Source organism: Phoxinus phoxinus (genome assembly GCF_949152265.1).
Source record: "Phoxinus phoxinus genome assembly, chromosome: 23".
Classification (NCBI taxonomy): Eukaryota; Metazoa; Chordata; class Actinopteri; order Cypriniformes; family Leuciscidae; genus Phoxinus; species Phoxinus phoxinus.
Window position 1 is genome coordinate 26,162,456 of NC_136898.1, and position 15,211 is coordinate 26,177,666.

Genomic DNA, 15,211 nt, shown 5'->3' on the forward strand with positions numbered 1-15,211 from the left:
ACTAAAGCAAATAAACCAAATCAAAAAACTGCATTGGGTTCGTTATTTAGATCTCATAGTTTAGATGACTGTAAATAATAATCAGTGCAACAAACAAAAGAGGTGAGATACTAAAACGGTAATCAAATGTTTAGAACTGAGGTTATATTACCCTGTGTGGCCGTAGCCATCACACACTCCCCCCCTTCAGGACTCTCGCTGGTACAGCGAGACAGGTAGTCAGCTGTCTGGTTCTCTTTTCCTGGGATGTGTTGGATGCTGAAGCGGAATGGTTGCAGGGCCAGGTACCACCGGGTGATTCTTCCATTGGTGTCCTTCATCCTCTCCATCCACTGCAGTGCTTTATGGTCGGTCTCCAGTGTGAATTCTCTACCCAGGAGATAGTAGCGGAAGGAGTCCAGGGCCCACTTGATAGCCAGTCCCTCTTTTTCCACGGTCGAATAACGGACCTCCCTGGGGAACAGCTTTCTACTGATGTAAGCAACCGGATGGCGGTTCTCAGGGGGCCCCTGAAGAAGCACAGCGCCCAGACCCCTGTCGGAAGCATCAGTCTGCACAAAGAAATGGTCGTTAAAGTTTGAACCATACAAAACTGGTTGCATACTCATTGATTGCCGGATATCATGGAAAGCTGCCACAGCCTCCTCTGTCCACTGGATCTGATTAGGACTCCGGGACTCGGTCAAGTCTGAGAGCAGAGCCGCCCTGGTGGAAAACTGCGGAATGAAGCGACGGTAGAAGCCTGCCATGCCCAAAAAGGATCGGAGTTGCTTCCTTGTTTGGGGTAAAGGACATGACTCAATGGCTTGGATCTTACTAACCTGTGGCCGTATCATCCCATTCCCAATGATATGGCCCAGGTACTCAGTCTCAGATGCAGCAAAGGCACACTTTGCGGGATTTACGGTCAGCCCAGCAGCGTGAAGACAGCCCAAGATGGTGCGCAGATGTTCCAGATGTTGCTCCCAGCTGTCACTATACAGAACTATATCATCAAGATAGGCTGCCGCAAATGCAGAGGAATCACGAAGTACCTGGTCCATCAGCCTCTGGAAATTTGCTGGTGCTCCATGAAGGCCAAATGGGACCACCGTAAAGTGGAATAAGCCCCATGGAGTCCGGAAAGCAGTCAGCTCTCTGGATCGCTCGGTCAGTGGTACTTGCCAGTACCCTTTGCTAAGATCTAATGTGGTCAGGAATTTTGCCTTTCCCAGCCGTTCAAGTAGATCGTCAATCCTTGGTGTTGGATAGGAGTCAAACTGAGAAACTGAGTTCAAGTACCTGAAATCAATACAGAATCTTATGCTACCATCCTTTTTCGGTACAAGGACTACCGGGTTGCACCATTCACTCTTTGAAGCCTCTATGATACCCTGGGACAGCATGAGATCCACCTCCTCCTTCAGTGCGGTCAACAGGCGCTCAGGGATCCTGTAACTGAGTCGTCTCACAGAAGCACCTTCTTTAAGGACAATATCATGTTCAACAAGGTCAGTCCTCCCAGGATTCTCCTGGAACACTTCAAGATTGCAGATGGCTCTCACCTGCTGCTGTCTGTCTTCAGAGAGATGACTGAGATCGAAGTCCACTGGAACACCTTCAGAAGGTAAGTATTGCTCATCCACTTCCTCATCTTCCAGAATGTTTCTGACGAGCATCACTTCTGTTTTCTTTTCAGGTCGTTGCACCCATTCCTTCAGGAGGTTCACATGCAGTACTTTACTGGAACGTGACTGACCTGTGGTCAATATCCGATAGGTGGTAGGCCCAAGTTTCTTCTGGACCTCAAAGGGTCCTTGCCACTTTGCCAAAAGCTTGTTGTCATCACTAGGGAGAAGCACTAGCACCTTCTGTCAAGGGTTGAAGGATCTCTGGCGGGCTGACTGATCGTACCAGGACTTCTGCCGTTTCTGGGCTTCTGCCATGTGTGACTGGGCAAGCTCGCTCATTTTCTCCAATCGGTCTCTCATCTGCACAACATAGGATACCACATTAACAGAATCCCCTCTCCCCTGGTCTCCCTCCCAACTCTCTCTCAGCAGAGAAAGAGGGCCTCTGACATCATGCCCATAAAGAAGTTCAAAGGGAGAAAAACCAGTGGAGGCTTGGGGTACTTCCCTGTATGCAAATAAAAGATATGGCAGCCAGAGATCCCAGTCTGTACCACTGCTGTTCACAAACTTCCGCAGCATCTGCTTCAGCGTCTTGTTGAAACGTTCTGTCAGCCCATCTGTTTGGGGGTGGTAAGGTGTGGTTCTCAAGCTCCTGATGCCAAGTAATTGATAGACCTGCTTCAACAGAGTTGACATAAAGTTAGTTCCTTGATCAGTCAGTATTTCACGAGGGAAACCCACTCTTGAAAAAACCTGTACTAGACAAAAAGCAACAGATTTAGCTTTTATGGACTTCAATGGGAACACCTCTGGGTACTTGGTTGCATAGTCTGTTATAACCAGCATGTAACAGTTCCCAGCTTTACTCTTCTCAACAGGACCAACGATGTCCATCCCAAGGCGTTCAAATGGAGTAGCAATGATGGGGAGTGGAAGGAGTGGAGCTCTGGAGGGAAGGCTAGCAGATGTCATTTGACACTGAGGACAACTTTTGCAGAATTCAGCAACATCTCTATGCAGTCCAGGCCAGTGAAAATGATGTTTAATGCGGGCTGTGGTTTTGTGCTTACCTAGGTGGCCAGCCCAGGGAACAGAATGCCCCAACACCAGTATAGCCTCTCTGGCTGCTTGGGGCACCACCAGCTGCAATATGAATTCCTGTTGACGATAGAGAATGCCATTTTGCAAGACGTACTCCTCTTTGCTCACGTCCAGCTCATCTCCTGGCTCTTTCTCCTTGATTTTCTGAAAAAGAGATGCTAAAGATGGATCAGATTTCTGCATGTTTATGATACTGGCTGGCATTTGAAATCCTAAAGGCAACTCTGGCTGGGTATTAGTTTGGGACTGCACAACTGTGTGAAGGAATTTCTCCTGTCTTCTCTGCTTACGAGTTTTACGTGACTTCCTGGGTGCTGCCTCGTCACTATAAAAAGGCAAGGTACTGAGGATCTCCAGGTGCTCATTAGACGACTTAGCCTGCCCCCTGGTGACAGCAGCATGGCATTTTCTGGTTTTGTCTGATTCGAACAAATCAAAAAGTACTGGGAGGTCTCGGCCTAGCACAACAGGATAAGGTAATTTATCAGCTACCACAATGTTCAAGAGATATGTTTGATTGTCAACTTTGATATACATGTCAGCCGTTGAGTAACTCTTCTCATCACCATGCACACAACATATAGGGATGGTATCTCTGGTGCTGATAATATTGGTTGGTACAAACTTCCTGTGCACAAGTGTCTGATCACTCCCGGTATCAATTAAAGCTTTGAGAGCAGTTCCATTAACTTCAACATCCGCCATCTTTACAGCCTGATCATTCTTGGAAATAGCATCCACATGAGGGCGTGGTACAACACACATCTGAGTCAACTTTGCTGTATTTTTAGGGCACATGGGCTTTGTATGACCTTCTATTCCACAGAGATAGCAAATTGGTTTTCGACCTGAGGGGTGCGATGGTCTGTTAAACAACTGGTTCTCCCTAGGGGGAACCTTACCCCCGCTGGCCTCTGGCTTTGGTTGGTACTGCTGGGTGGATTGATACTGCTGAGGGGGTTTACGGCTGTCTCTTGGGGTCATCCATGAGTTGTAGCTCCATGGCTGTCCTTTTCTCCGCGCCGCCACAAACACATCTGCCAGTTTAGCAGCCTCCATGGCAGAACCTGGGTCATGCTCTCTGATCCAAATCTGCAGCTCAGGGGACACCATTCTCAAGTATTGCTCCAGCATGATCATTTCACCAATTTCTTGTGTTGTTTTACCTTTTGGCTGGATCCACTTTCCATACAGTTCCTTGATTCTTGCATACAATTCCTTTGGGCTCTCGTCAGGGCTCACCTCTAGGGAACGGAATCTTTGCCTGTAGGTCTCAGGGTTAATGTCATACTTGGAAAGAATTGCACTTTTAACCCTATCATAATCAAGAGAGTCATCAATGTCCATATGCACATAGGCACTTCTAGCTTTACCAGTTAGCAATGGCATTAAATGAAAAACCCAGTCTGGCTTCTGCCATCTGCAGGCTAAGGCAATACGCTCAAATGCAATGAGAAAGTGTTCAATATCATCATCATCAGTGAATTTCTCTAGTCTGGGCACATGGTGTGGATGGACTTGACCTGCTGCTGTCGTAGTTGAATCAGTCACATCAGTGGGATCCATTCGGGTTTGAGAACGAGGTCTGTTGGGTGAAAAGGTCCCCAGATCTTGATCAGAATCTGCTGGTGGAGGCTCTGACAGTGGAGATGTTCGGGCTTGTACTTCCAACTGCAGCATCTGAAATTGATGTTGAAGGGTTTTAAACCGCTGTTCTTGTCTTGAACTTGCTTCCTTCTGCTTCTCATCTCGGGCCTCCTGCTGTCCCATGTGTGCTTGGAGAATGGCTGCCAGGTCAGACAGGGTTGGCTCCTTTCCTTCATCTTCAGTGTTTTCCACTCCAAAAGCTCCATTTTCTCCTTCTTCACTAACAGGTTGCTTGTCCGATGTAGTTTGACTTGCAGCTCCTCCTTGTTGTCTGCCTTTTCCACCTCTTCCACCACGATTCATTTCTTCTTGTTGGAAAAAAAAAAATAATAATAATAATAATAATAATAAAAAATTATAATAATAATAATAATATCCTGTGTCCGTCACTGAATGATCCCACCGCTGCCACCAATTGTCAGGGACCAAAGCAGTGAGGCAAGAGGACACAGGAGACTGTTTCTCAAAAAGGGGGTTTTATTACCCAAAATATTGAGAAGTTTACATAAAGGCCAAAATTAATGACTAGGCCTTAAAAGAGGTCAACAAAAAAGTAACTGAATATAAACTCAAATACATAAACTCATAACACAAGGTTAACTGAACAAACAACTGACCTCCCACAAAGAGACAGCAGGGAGCTTATATAACAGTTTGACAAAACCAAATAACATAGAAGGGGTAAACAAACTAACACCTGAGAACTAAAGAGCTAACTAAGGACAAAATCCCCCTGGCACCTGGTGAGACATGGTATGGCCTAACGAGCTGGCTTCCAGATATAAGTCTCCTCAGCCCTTAGCCACTCCTTTCGCCCAACCAGGAAGGGACCACCCCCAACAGTCCAGGTAACTCAACACAAAGAAACATGTGATTAGTGCATTCCCCGTAAATCAATGTAAAACTAAAGCAAATAAACCAAATCAAAAAACTGCATTGGGTTCGTTATTTAGATCTCATAGTTTAGATGACTGTAAATAATAATCAGTGCAACAAACAAAAGAGGTGAGATACTAAAACGGTAATCAAATGTTTAGAACTGAGGTTATATTACCCTGTGTGGCCGTAGCCATCACAATCTGTGTTCGGTGTTTGGGACTCCAGATCTACACACACCAGTTCAGGATCTGTGTTCGGTGTTTGGGACTCCAGATCTACACACACCAGTTCAGGATCTGTGTTCGGTGTTTGGGACTCCAGATCTACACACACCAGTTCAGGATCTGTGTTCGGTGTTTCAATCCTGGAGAGACCTGACACACACGTGGACTCCAGATCTACACACACCAGTTCAGGATCTGTGTTTGGGACTCCAGATCTACACACACCAGTTCAGGATCTGTGTTCGGTGTTTGGGACTCCAGATCTACACACACCAGTTCAGGATCTGTGTTCGGTGTTTGGAACTCCAGATCTACACACACCAGTTCAGGATCTGTGTTCGGTGTTTCAATCCTGGAGAGACCTGACACACACGGGGACTCCAGATCTACACACACCAGTTCAGGATCTGTGTTCGGTGTTTGGGACTCCAGATCTACACACACCAGTTCAAGATCTGTGTTCGGTGTTTGGGACTCCAGATCTACACACACCAGTTCAGGATCTGTGTTCGGTGTTTGGGACTCCAGATCTACACACACCAGTTCAGGATCTGTGTTCGGTGTTTGGGACTCCAGATCTACACACACCAGTTCAGGATCTGTGTTCGGTGTTTCAATCCTGGAGAGACCTGACACACACGTGGACTCCAGATCTACACACACCAGTTCAAGATCTGTGTTCGGTGTTTGGGACTCCAGATCTACACACACCATTTCAGGATCTGTGTTCGGTGTTTGGGACTCCAGATCTACACACACCAGTTCAGGATCTGTGTTCGGTGTTTGGGACTCCAGATCTACACACACCAGTTCAGGATCTGTGTTCGGTGTTTGGGACTCCAGATCTACACACACCAGTTCAGGATCTGTGTTCGGTGTTTCAATCCTGGAGAAACCTGACACACACGGGGACTCCAGATCTACACACACCAGTTCAGGATCTGTGTTCGGTGTTTGGGACTCCAGATCTACACACACCAGTTCAAGATCTGTGTTCGGTGTTTGGGACTCCAGATCTACACACACCAGTTCAGGATCTGTGTTCGGTGTTTCAATCCTGGAGAGACCTGACACACACGGGGACTCCAGATCTACACACACCAGTTCAGGATCTGTGTTCGGTGTTTGGGACTCCAGATCTACACACACCAGTTCAGGATCTGTGTTCGGTGTTTGGGACTCCAGATCTACACACACCAGTTCAGGATCTGTGTTCGGTGTTTGGAACTCCAGATCTACACACACCAGTTCAGGATCTGTGTTCGGTGTTTCAATCCTGGAGAGACCTGACACACACGGGGACTCCAGATCTACACACACCATTTCAGGATCTGTGTTCGGTGTTTGGGACTCCAGATCTACACACACCAGTTCAAGATCTGTGTTCGGTGTTTGGGACTCCAGATCTACACACACCAGTTCAGGATCTGTGTTCGGTGTTTGGGACTCCAGATCTACACACACCAGTTCAGGATCTGTGTTCGGTGTTTCAATCCTGGAGAGACCTGACACACACGTGGACTCCAGATCTACACACACCAGTTCAGGATCTGTGTTCGGTGTTTGGGACTCCAGATCTACACACACCATTTCAGGATCTGTGTTCGGTGTTTGGGACTCCAGATCTACACACACCAGTTCAGGATCTGTGTTCGGTGTTTGGGACTCCAGATCTACACACACCAGTTCAGGATCTGTGTTCAGTGTTTCAATCCTGGAGAAACCTGACACACACGGGGACTCCAGATCTACACACACCAGTTCAGGATCTGTGTTCGGTGTTTGGGACTCCAGATCTACACACACCAGTTCAAGATCTGTGTTCGGTGTTTGGGACTCCAGATCTACACACACCAGTTCAGGATCTGTGTTCGGTGTTTCAATCCTGGAGAGACCTGACACACACGGGGACTCCAGATCTACACACACCAGTTCAGGATCTGTGTTCGGTGTTTGGGACTCCAGATCTACACACACCAGTTCAGGATCTGTGTTCGGTGTTTGGGACTCCAGATCTACACACACCAGTTCAGGATCTGTGTTCGGTGTTTGGGACTCCAGATCTACACACACCAGCTCAGGATCTGTGTTCGGTGTTTCAATCCTGGAGAAACCTGACACACACGTGGACTCCAGATCTACACACACCAGTTCAGGATCTGTGTTCGGTGATTGGGACTCCAGATCTACACACACCAGTTCAGGATCTGTGTTCGGTGTTTGGGACTCCAGATCTACACACACCAGTTCAGGATCTGTGTTCGGTGTTTGGGACTCCAGATCTACACACACCAGTTCAGGATCTGTGTTCGGTGTTTGGGACTCCAGATCTACACACACCAGTTCAGGATCTGTGTTCGGTGTTTGGGACTCCAGATCTACACACACCAGTTCAGGATCTGTGTTCGGTGTTTGGGACTCCAGATCTACACACACCAGTTCAGGATCTGTGTTCGGTGTTTGGGACTCCAGATCTACACACACCAGTTCAGGATCTGTGTTCGGTGTTTCAATCCTGGAGAGACCTGACACACACGGGGACTCCAGATCTACACACACCAGTTCAGGATCTGTGTTCGGTGTTTGGGACTCCAGATCTACACACACCAGTTCAGGATCTGTGTTCGGTGTTTGGGACTCCAGATCTACACACACCAGTTCAGGATCTGTGTTCGGTGTTTGGGACTCCAGATCTACACACACCAGTTCAGGATCTGTGTTCGGTGTTTGGAACTCCAGATCTACACACACCAGTTCAGGATCTGTGTTTGGTGTTTCAATCCTGGAGAGACCTGACACACACGGGGACTCCAGATCTACACACACCAGTTCAGGATCTGTGTTCGGTGTTTGGGACTCCAGATCTACACACACCAGTTCAGGATCTGTGTTCGGTGTTTGGGACTCCAGATCTACACACACCAGCTCAGGATCTGTGTTCGGTGTTTCAATCCTGGAGAAACCTGACACACACGGGGACTCCAGATCTACACACACCAGTTCAGGATCTATGTTCGGTGATTGGGACTCCAGATCTACACACACCAGTTCAGGATCTGTGTTCGGTGTTTGGGACTCCAGATCTACACACACCAGTTCAGGATCGGTGTTTGGGACTTCAGATCTACACACACCAGTTCAGGATCTGTGTTCGGTGTTTGGGACTCCAGATCTACACACACCAGTTCAGGATCTGTGTTCGGTGTTTCAATCCCGGAGAAACCTGACACACACGGGGACTCCAGATCCTCACACACCTGGCCTGGCAAACAAGGGTACTCCAGATCCTCACACACCTGGCCTGGCAAACACGGGAACTCCTTATCCTCACACATCTGGCTTGGCAAACACGGGTACTCCAGATCCTCACACACCTGGCCTGGCAAACACAGGTACTCCAGATCCTCACACTCCTGGCCTGGCAAACACGGGTACTCCCGATCCTCACACACATGGCCTGGCAAACATGGGTACTCCTTATCCTCACACACCTGGCCTGGCAATCACAGGAACTCCTTATCCTCACACACCTGGCCTGGCAAACACGGGAACTCCTTATCTGCACACACCTGGCCTGGCAAACAGTGGAACTCCTTATTCTCACACACCTGGCCTGGCAAACACGGGAACTCCTTATCCTCACACACCTGGCCTGGCAAACAGTGGAACTCCTTATCCTCACACACCTGGCCTGGCAATCATGGGTACTCCTTATCCTCACACACCTGGCCTGGCAAACACGGGTACTCCAGATCCTCACACACCTGGCCTGGCAATCATGGGTACTCCTTATTCTCACACACCTGGCCTGGCAAACACGGGTACTCCAGATCCTCACACACCTGGCCTGGCAAACACAGGAACTCCTCATCCTCACACACCTGGCCTGGCAAACACGGGTACTCCAGATCCTCACACACCTGGCCTGGCAAAAACGGGAACTCCTTATCCTCACACATCTGGCCTGGCAAACACACCACCTCAGGATCTGTGTCCGGCGTTGGCGTGATTCTCACAGGACCTGAAACAGGCATTAGCTCGGGATCCTCTAGATCTTGTTGTGGTTTAAGACACATCACTCATGCTTTCAAAAATGCTTTCACTCTGTTCAGGTCGTGGCGAAGGAAAGTGGGCTTTACAGTCGTCCATGCTTTCAGAAGAGCACGGACTATTTTCCCCTTGCTAATTTTTGTAGGGTTTCCTAAAACAAAGAACAATTTATTATAAACATCTCTGTGAATGATAATTAGAGCTGAAAGTACTAATCAATGCAATTAAAGATGAAAATAGTACAACAAACATCAATTTCAGATTTTTAACTCAAGCAATGTCAAATCAGAATTTTAACTCAAAGTAATAATAAAAAGAATAGAACAGAGAAAATTACAGATGGCAGAAATAACATGAACCAAAGTAATAATGACTCACTGTCATCCAGATCAAAACTGGAGGGATAAGAAACAGACGACAGCTCAGAATCAGCAGGATCTTTGTTCGGTGTTTCAATCCTGGAGAAACCTGACACACACAGGGACTCCAGATCTACACACACCAGCTCAGGATCTGTGTTCGGTGTTTCAATCCTGGAGAAACCTGACACACACGGGGACTCCAGATCTACGCACACCAGCTCAGGATCTGTGTTCGTGTTTGGGACTCCAGATCCTCACACACCTGGCCTGGCAAACATGGGAACTGCAGATCCTCACACACCTGGCCTGGCAAACATGGGAACTGCAGATCCTCACACACCTGGTCTGGCAAACATGGGAACTGCAGATCCTCACACACCTGGCCTGGCAAACACTGGTACTCCAGATCCTCACACACCTGGCCTGGCAAACACACCAGCTCAGGAACAACAGGATCTGTGTTCGGCGTTTGGGACTCCAGATCCTCACACACATGGCCTGGCAAACACGTGTACTCCAGACCCTCACACACCTGGCCTGGCAAACACACCAGCTCAGGAACGACAGGATCTGTGTTCGGTGTTTGTTCGATCCTGGAGGAACTTGGGACACACAGGGACTCCAGATCTACACACACCTGGCCTGGCAAACACGGGTACTCCAGACCCTCACACACCTGGCCTGACAAACACACCAGCTCAGGATCTGCGTCCGGCGTTGGCGTATTCCTCACAGGACTTGAAACAGGCATTAGCTCTGGATCCTCTAGACCTCTTTAAGACACATCACTCATGCTTTCAAAAAGCACGGACTACTTTTCCCTTGCTAATTTTTGTAGGGTTTCCTAAAACAAAGAAAAATTATTATAAACATCTCTGTGAATGATAATTAGAGCTGCAAGTACTAATCAATGCAATTAAAGATGAAAATAGTACAACAAACATCATTTTCAGATTTTTAACTCAAGCAATGTCAAATCAGAATTATAACTGAAAGTAATAATAAAAAGAATAGAACAGAGAAAATTACAGATGGCAGAAATAACATGAACCAAAGTAATAATGACTCACTGTCATCCAGATCAAAACTGGAGGGATAAGAAACAGACGACAGCTCAGAATCAGCAGGATCTGTGTTCGGTGTTTCAATCCTGGAGAAACCTGACACACACGGGGACTCCAGATCTACACACACCAGCTCAGGATCTGTGTTCGGTGTTTGGGACTCCAGATCCTCACACACCTGGCCTGGCAAACACAGTAGCTCAGGATCTGTGTCCGGCGTTGGCGTGATCCTCACAGGACTTGAAACAGACATTAGCTCATTAGGACATTAGCTCGGGGAAAGTGGGCTTTACAGCCGTCCATGCTTTCAGAAGAGCACGGACTACTTTCCCCATGCTAATTTTTGTAGGGTTTCCTAAAACAAAGAAAAATTATTATAAAACCAAATGACCACAGATGAAAACGTACTCGGTTACTAACGTAACCTCGGTTCTCTCTAGAGAGGGAACGAGTACTGCGTAATATCTTACGCTAGGGGAAAAATCTCTTTTCCACAAGATATTGAAACCAAAAATTATCCTTAATTTTGAAATAATGCAAAACGCGTTGCGGCAGCATGCAGACATAGGCAAGACGGCTCGCGCGGCGCTATTTATGGCGCGACACCGCAGCAGGCGGAGGTGCAGTCTCGGCGAAAGATGCCATGCGAGTCCTCAGAGTCACCATGGGCATCTGCTCACAGTGAGGACATCCATCGTCAGCGAGCGCGAGAGCTGCATGATCCTCACCCAGGCAGGAAACGCAGTTGACATGGCGATCCCCGTCGCTGAGTGGAGCTCGACACGAGACACAGAAGGTACGAGGCATCTTGAAAAAGACGCTCGGCTCTTTTAGGATGAGAGTGTGAGTCGCAGCGGCGACCGGGATATAATAGAAAAAGAATATAATACGGATATAATAAAAAAATCGACGGAGTTGTCGACCAGCGGCTTCAGATGCAAAGGCTCATCCCGCAGAAGGCTTTTTCAGATGGCGTGGCTTCTTCCTCTCAGGATCCAGCGATGCGAGAGTTTCGCTTGAAGAGATGAAAATCAGAGTATATCAGCCTGTCGAGCTATATTTATAGGCCTAGGCCACCCATTGGATCTGACGTCACGAGAGGCCTCTCTCGATAGGCTGCTGCAGTTGCCGCAGGACAGCCAATAGGTGCGAGCCGTCTTGCCTATGTCTGCATGCTGCCGCAATGCGTTTTGCATTTTTTCAAAATTAAGGATAATTTTTGGCTTCAATATCTTGTGGAAAAGAGTTTTCCCCCCTAGCGTAAGATATTACGCAGTATTAGAGTACTCTCGTAAGAGAAACAAACATATTCCTGAGAATTAAACGTGGATTTTATCTGATAAATTCATTAAAGACAAAATAAATTGCACTTTTACAAGTTCATATGGCCAAAAGTCAAACACTAAGCAATGAACTCACGAAGGACCAGTGCAAGATTGAAAATTACAAGAACACTACAAAGATTAGTCACATAGCCAGGGCTTGACATTAACCGTTTTGCTCACCAGCCACAGTGGCTACTGGTTTTCCAAAGTTACTGGCCACTCAGCATTTTCACTGGCCACAATTTTGACATCGCTACAATGGGGGAAAATATTTTAAATATTATCTCATAATTTGGCAGCCGGTATATTAGGCTGCTGTCACTTTAAGACCTGACGCACGGATCCGTTATACTGTTACACATGCGTTTTCTTTCTCAACTGTATACATTCACTTAAAGTCCCTGTAAAGGCAATTCTAAAAAAATATTCTAAACACATTAGAAATGTTAGAAATGTATTGCTAAAACATATTACAAAGACTGTGAACTGTGAAGTACTGAATTGTGGAGTTAGACCGTTAAACAGTTTTTCACCATTGCTGTTTTCCGGATTTTTTGGGGCGGGGCTAAAACAGGGGCTTGATGACGCACTGAAGCCCCTGAGCTCCTGGACACGCCCCTTCTTAATGACTCACTGGAGCCACTGATCTCCTGGACACGCCCCTACTTGATGACGCACTGGAGCCCCTGAGCTCCTGGACACGCCCCTTCTTGATGACTCACTGGAGCCACTGAGCTCCTGGACACGCCCCTACTTGATGACGCACTGGAGCCCCTGAGCTCCTGGACACGCCCCTACTTGATGACGCAGTGGAGCCCCTGACGCTGGCCCCTCCCCTAACAATAGAGCACATTCACATCAGTTGCCGCTCAATCGCGAGTTACTGTCAGTACTATTAGTTACAGTTTGCTATGCCTTCGTCACGGAAATGCGTACTACCTGGATGCGATCACGTACAAAACAGATCGGTGTCCTTTCCGAAAATTTCCGAAAAACGATCACATCAAGAAGAGGTGGATTAATTTTGTGAAGAGCCACCTTGATGGAGAGCTGAAGATCACCACCAAAAACCCCGCCTCTGTAATGATAATTTACACGGGATAGATTTATAAACTTTTGTCGGAGACAACTGGGATTCACTGATAATCCGCTGTTACTGGTGAATGGGGCCGAACCGACTATCTCCCGCCTCTGCCTTCATCCTCCCGTCGCGCCGACAACTGTGCCATCATCGGCAGTGCGTGCCCACCAATGAGTGTAAGTTGCCTTGTGTGCTTATTATGTTATAATTATAGTAGGTTGTCGTCCACAGTAACAACAGTTGAGTATGGCGACTGCAGCTTTCCTGCGAGTGGGCGTGGTTTCAGCGCAGCCAGCGGACACGCCCCCAGCGTTTGAGAGCAGAGACTACTGCTCATTTTTTCAAGATTTTGATAGCTTATTTTATGTACTTGCAGGCTTTTTTTATCATTCCAATTTGGCTGGGTGGCTAATAACACATTTTTCTGTGGTGTGAAAAACTCAACACATACTTAATTTTGACTTTATATGTACTTTAAAACATAACTGACCATTTACGTGAACACTCGCGAATATCTGCATTTGACATTATTTTGAGTGTTTTTGACTTTTTAAACACAATAAGCAGGCGTCGCTCTGCCCCAAACTTCCTCTGATTGGCTCGGTGTTTCATGATAGAAAATGTGTTCGAGTTGTCACTTTAAAATAACGAGGAACAGCATGTTTCCCTGATGTGAAGTGGAGGAAAAAGTCTGATATTATGCTTTGCATTGTAGTAAAGAAAAAGAAAGTTTCATAAAAGCTATTTTAAGCTAGACATATTAGCCTCCAGTGTCACTTAGTTATCATGCAATGCATACATACCTAAACAAATAGCACTTTCTGTAAATTAAGTTTTTTCTTTTCATGTTATTTAAATTAAAACAATACTGATACATCTTTTTCATTTCCTTTCTCATTGTAAATAACATCATTCGATAAATCGTTTACAGTTTTTGCCCGTTGCTTGAACACATTTTGCAAAACTTCGCTCATTGTGCCAAAACTCTACACACAAGTAAACATGACACAACACTGGGAAATATACCATTCACATCTGTGTCAAATTGAAACTCTACTATCAACACCTAAACTCTGCTATCAAAACCTAACATACCTTTGTCAAAATGTAACTCTGATGACAAAATGACACATACTTGCATCATATGCATACACTTTCAGATCAGGTGAAACACACTAGTCTACTTTATATAAAACACTGCAGTCTTTGATTTTCAGTTTATTCAGAAGGCATATTTTCAGGAGGCACATTTTCAAACAACCAAAAAAGCAAATAGGCCTACTCAATATTGTACATTGCAGCACTGTACATTGCACTAACATGAATTCAGATAAAGCAAAAAATAATAATAATAGAAAAAACACTATGTAAACACAGAAAATCATGGCAATTGTGCATACGTGGGCTCGTGGATCAAAATATCCCCTTGCATGTCGAAACCATCCATGGATTGCTGTCACCTGGATGTCGCCGCAGGCCTGTTCCATTGCCTGCAGAAGAAGCATGTGGGCATGATAGGCAGTCCTGATGGGCCCCCATGTTCCAAATCAAATATATTCCAGACTTTTCAAGGGCCCTCTCTCTCCTTGGGGCCCTGGTAATCAGTACTGTTTTTTTACCCCCAGTCCGACGCCCCTGAATCATGGTATGTTTCACTAAAACTATCACTTTGGCTGCAAAAGGAGCATTAGCACCCTGCAATACCCTGTACACATGATGTGGTAATGTGATATACTGTAGTACAGTGCTGTAAATACCATCTGAGTAGAGTAGAAGGTAGAGAGGTGAAGACACCTGTGTTCACTGTGAAGCGGCTTAGATGTGGGTGGACTCTCTGCCCAGCTTCCCTCATAGTCAGGCCATGG